We start from the raw sequence: 6000 nt of genomic DNA, 5'->3' as shown, positions 1-6000 counted from the left end.
TTATTTAAAAAAAATTATTCTGATATGAATATTCTTCCAAATTTTATTTAAAATGATGTATTTTTGACAAATTAATTCTCTACTGAACATTTAGCTTCAGTACATTGGTAGCTTGATATATTCTAAATTTAAGATACACTCAGAAATAATCCCAATGTTGATAATAATTGAAATTGAAATGGTCTAATATCATCTTGCATAGAACAATTCTCATCTATTGGCATCTTGAACCTATCATTGTAGAAAATGGAAAGTAATTGTATTACTTGCATCTTTTATGCTTCATTTTTGTACTTATCCATAGTTATCACATTTTTAATTTTTATTAGGACTTTTTATTGTTAATTTTGTAAAGGCAGTATTTTTGTAATAACTTGCCTATCAATTTCATTTGTAAAAGATGATTCTATAATTTTGTAAAGACAGTTATTGTCTAATGATTTTCCTTCTTTTTTATGTAAAAGATGCTTTTCATTAACTTATTATTGTATGACAGAATTGCTTGATGCAAGAACGGTTTCAGTCCATACCTATGTAGAGTTGAAATCTGATTTTTTGAAAAATATTCTGATATGAATTTTTATTAAATTATGCATTTTTGGCACATCAATTTCCTACCGAATATATTCATTCAGTAGATTGGTAACTTGTGATATTCAAAATTTAAGATACACTCAGAAATCATCACAATGTTGATAATTGAAATTAAAATGGTCTAATATCATCTTGCATAGAGCATTTCTCATCTATTAGCATCTTGAACCTATGATTGTAGAAAATGAAAAGTAATTGTATTACTTGCATCTTCTATGCTTCATTTTTGTACTAATCTATAGTTATTACATCTTTAATTTTTATTGGGACTTTTTATTGTTAATTTTGTAAAGGCAGTATTTTTGTAAAAACTTGCCTATCAATTTCATTTGTAAAAGATGCTTCTATAATTTTGTAAAGACAGTTATCTTCTAATGATTTTCCTTCTTTTTATGTAAAAGATGCTTTTCATTAATTTATTTTTGTATGACAGAATTGCTTGATGCAAGGAGGATATCAGTCCATACCTTAGGAGAGTTGAAATCTGATTAAAAAAAAAAATATTTTTATATGAATATTTTTCCAATTTTATTTAAAATGATGCATTTTTGGCATATTAATTCTCTACTAATCCATAGCTATTACTTTTTTAATTTTTTTAGGACTTTGTATTGTTAATTTTGTAAAGGCAGTATTTTTGTAATGACTTGCCTATCAATTTTACTTGTTAATGATGCTTTTTTCCACCTATAGGCTAATTGTATGAGATTATTAATTTTGTAAAGGCAGTATTTTTGTAATGACTCGCCTATGAATTTCACTTGTTAAAGATGCTTCTATAATTTTGTAAAGACAGTTATTGTCTAATGATTTTCCTTCTTTTTATGTAAAAGATGCTTTTCATTAATTTATTTTTGTATGACAGAATTGCTTGATGAAAGGAGGATATCAGTCCATACCTTAGTAGAGTTGAAATCTGATTTTAAAAAAAATTTATGATATTAATTTTCTTCCAAATTTCATTAAATTATGCATTTTTGGCATATTAATTCTCCACTGAACATATACCTTCAGTACATTGGTAACTTGAGATATTCTAAATTTAAGATACACTCAGAAATCATCCCAATGTTGAAAATCGGAAATAAAATGGTCTAATATCATCTTGCATAGAGCAATTCTCATCTATTAGCATCTTGAACCTATCATTGTAGAAAATAAAAAGTAATTGTATTACTTGCATCTTCTATGCTTCATTTCTGTACTAATCCATAGCTATTACTTTTTTAATTTTTATTAGGACTTTTTATTGTTAATATTGTGAAGGCAGTATTTTTGTAATGACTTGCCTATCAATTTCACTTGTTAAAGATGGTTCTATAATTTTGTAAAGACAGTTATATTGTCTAATGATTTTCCTTCTTTTTCATGTAAAAGATGCTTTTCATTAATTTATTATTGTATGACAGAATTGCTTTATGCAAGAGCAATTCTCATCTATTAGCATCTTGAACCCATCATTGTAGAAAATTGAAAGTAATTATATTACTTGCATCTTCTATGCTCCTGTACTAATCCATAGTTATTACATTCTAAATGTTTCTTCAACTAAAAGTCAATTATCAATGTGAAAAAACCTGTTCAAAATATATTTTGTAGATGTGTAAAGCATAGCATGGTTAAGCTATTATGGTCAGATCAGTTCAAGGTACCTAGAAAACGTGTATTTTAAGGTACATTGGCTCAAGTCATATTTTTTAATTATTATTTATTTACCTCTTTCATTTGGTACTTCTATTGGAAGGGTGACCGCTCATGTTCAGTAACATTTACTCCCATTTATATCCTTCAAGCTCACTCCCCAGTCGTTCAGAATATTATAATTATTAATAATTAATTAATTTTATCATTTGAACAAATACAACTTCCAATTTATTTCCATCTGTGTTCAGAATATTCCCGAAACTATAAGTCCATTCATCTCTCATAATTATCTGTTTTTATGCATATCCATGCACAAGCCTAAGTATTATAAGTGCATCAACTTCATCAATGATAGAATATTATAATTAATTAGTAGAAGATTATAATTTTTGAATAGTAGAGCTCATCGAATTTCCATCTAGCTGTTTACCCTGTTGTCAATATTTGCAGTAGCAGAGGTTTTCGGGGTGGATTACAGAATTTAATTTGTTTTTTCGTTGAATAATAATTATTATAATAAAAATAATGGTCAAATTCTTTTGAGATTTTGTGATGTCGATGCAGGATACAATTGTACTATTTTAGACGGATTTGTTTCTAGTCATACTGTAAAGCTGCGTTTACTACATAAGTTATTAACAAATTGTCTATTTCCGTCCTTTTAGATTCTATCAGATTGAACGGAACTTGGCAAACACATATGTTCATCATGTGTATGATAAGTTATGTTCAATCTAATAGAATCTATAAGGACGGAAAATTAAAAATTTTGTTAATAACTTTGGTTTAAACGCAGCTTAATGTTTTCACATGGTTTTATGTTTTGATAGATCATAATTTAGTTGTATATTGCCCCATTTGGGTTGGGGGAGCTTTGTGTCGATCATCGTACTCAAGAATGTGTTGAAAACCAGAATTGACCCACAGTATCCATGCTTGTCGTAGGAGGCGACTAAAATGGACCTCAAGGCAACTCCAGAAGTTGCCTTGTCTTCAAACCCACGGGATCTTCCCCATCAGGGCAGTTTCGGAGGGGCAGAAAGAAAAACCCAAGAGACCAGAGATGAGTGAAACTCCAGGCACAAATGTGGGTCTAGAGGCTGAGTCGAGGGTGGCCGGGCGCCCTAGAGGCAGTTTGGCGTCCCCTCTCTCAGCGGAAGGACCTACTTAAAGGCCAGGAGTAGAACTCACGTAGGTCTCGAGTTGTGGGTGGAGAGACCAAACCTCACCACTGCTCAAAGAAGGGCGGCCATTTAGGCAAAACTACTTGGGAGAGGTGAGGATTTTGACCCTGCGAAGTTTCGGAGGGGTAAAAAGAAAAAATCCAAGAGACCAGTGATGGGTGAGAAACCAGGCACAAATGTGGGTCAAAAGGCTGAGTCAAGGGTGGCCGGGCGCCCCAGAGGCAACTTGGCCGCCCCTTCCTCAGCGGAAGGACCTACGAAGAAGGCCAGGAGTGGAACTCACGTAGGTCACGAGGACTAATCAGTCTGAAGAGACTGCCAAGCTTATCACACTGGATTGCGACAAGGATTCCAACCAGGTGATGAATGGAATGTTAGTATAGGGAAAAACTCCTGGTTCTTGTAAAGGACATAGGTATTGGTTTACCTGACTAACATACTACTTGAGAACACAATAAGCTTCGGTTGACGTTTGCGGTTATTTGAACCTTTGGATCCTTGAATCCGTTCCTTCAAAAACAATAAACAATAGTTGTATATTCATTCATTTTTAATATTTGTCAATTTTAAGGGGAAGTTGCTAGAAGAGGTAGTCCTGGTGAGAACTACATATCTTAATAATTCAACACATTATCATATTAAAAAATTGATCAATAGTCTTTTCAGGCTTGATTGCAATGTAACTTTTTTAGAAAAAAATCTTATTCAAATTGCAAAGTCCAGTAAGGTTTTCTATTGCAATAAATGTCTTTGAAGTACAGTATACCGAGTGTTTCAAAAAGAATGACCTAATTTTAAACAGTAATATTTATTACTAAAAAAATTGTGTACACAATTCTACATCACATTACTCACAGAAGTATAAAGTTTTTGATGATGTATAATAAGTGTTCTATTTGTCCTCCTTTTGAGGCTCAGACGTCATCTAGACGGTAGCCAAATTCATCGCAGACTGTTCGCAAGATATCTTCTCGGATTGTAGCTACTGCATCAGTTATCCTGGTTTTTAGCTCCTCAATATCAAGTGCTAAGGGAGAAACATAAACACGATCTTTAGCGTTTGATATTGAGGAGCTAAAAACCGGGATAACTGATGCAGTAGCTACAATCCGAGAAGACAGACATCTTGCGAACAGTCTGGAATGAATTTGGCTACCGTCTAGATGTCGTCCGAGCCTCAAAAGGAGGGCACATAGAACACTTATAATACATCATCATAAACTTGATACTTCTGTGAGTAATTTGATGTAAAATTGGTGTATTTTTTTAAAATAAATATTACTGTTTTAAAATTGGGTCATTATTTTTGTAATACCCGGTATTTATACTAGGCTACTTCTCTCATGAACTTGGAGATAACAAACATGTAAACCCAAACTACTGTCCAATACAAAAAAGAAGGAATTTATTATATTCCTCTTCATTTTTCTTTTGTCCTGTTTTCACCAATTCATTTCTAGTTTGACTGGATTTTTTTTAATTGAATCGGCCTGAGGAGAAAGGGAACATGTCAATTTTTTTCTTTTTTTATGGTTGAAATGAGTTGTTTACTGTGGGATACATCGATTGGAGTTGAAAGGGAACATGTCAGCATTCTCTTTATACGAGAAACAGATATCGTATTTTGCTATACTGGAGTGAAAGGGAACTAGTCATGACACACATGTTCCCTTTCAACGCCCAACATTCGCAAATCAGTTGTTTCCCAGTTGTGATTTTTATGCTATTGTTAGGTTACCTCTGATTCATGCGTTGATTTAAGGTTAGATTGCTTTCGGTTGAGGTGTTATTGTAAAAGTTGAAGAGTGATAATATTAATAATATCATCATGAGTAAAAGGAAGTTAACAAAAAACCCAATTTTAAGGGATGAATCTTATATAGGTGCTTATACTGGATAAAAATTGGTGTCTTAAAAGAGTTTGCACCCTAATGACAAAAAACAATCTTGGAATTATCAATACTTTTATCTGTATTCAGTTTTTTCTCTCCCCTGAAAAATTCTGATTTTTGACATATTCCTTTTCTCTTCAGACCGATTCAATTGTTGCATTAAAAGTATTGTGACCTGTTAAAAACTTTATTAATGTTCTCAATTTATGTTGCAGGAACGAGAATATGAATTAATTATTCAGGGTGTGTGCACAAAAATAAATTGAGGTTGAGTTGTACAAAGTGCGTTTGATGTTTACCAGACTTTTTGGAGAGCGTCTGATGTATACCAGCCTTCTTGAGAAGATTCAAACATAATATCCTCCTTGGACGGCTCAGACAGCTGTCAGTGTGTACACACCCTAAGCATGGAAAAAGTGCCTCAATATATAAATTAATTGTTCTTCTATAGTGAGGTCCACGTTATAATGGCACTGGAGAAAGATAGGATAACAACGTTGCCAATCCTCTGTCTTATCAATGCCTTCTATAGACGGTAGCTGATACATTTTTATTGATGTGATATCAACAACTGTTCATTCTCGTTTAAAATTATCAATTAAACTTATTAAGCAAGAAATTATATTTTTCAATAATTTCATGAATTATTTTTATAATTAAGATTAAATATTTTGTTTATTAATTAT

The sequence above is a fragment of the Nilaparvata lugens genome, unplaced genomic scaffold (genome assembly GCF_014356525.2).
Source record: "Nilaparvata lugens isolate BPH unplaced genomic scaffold, ASM1435652v1 scaffold4137, whole genome shotgun sequence".
NCBI classification, from domain to species: domain Eukaryota; kingdom Metazoa; phylum Arthropoda; class Insecta; order Hemiptera; family Delphacidae; genus Nilaparvata; species Nilaparvata lugens.
The sequence above is the reverse complement of the archived record's forward strand: the minus strand, read 5'-3'. Positions refer to the sequence as shown.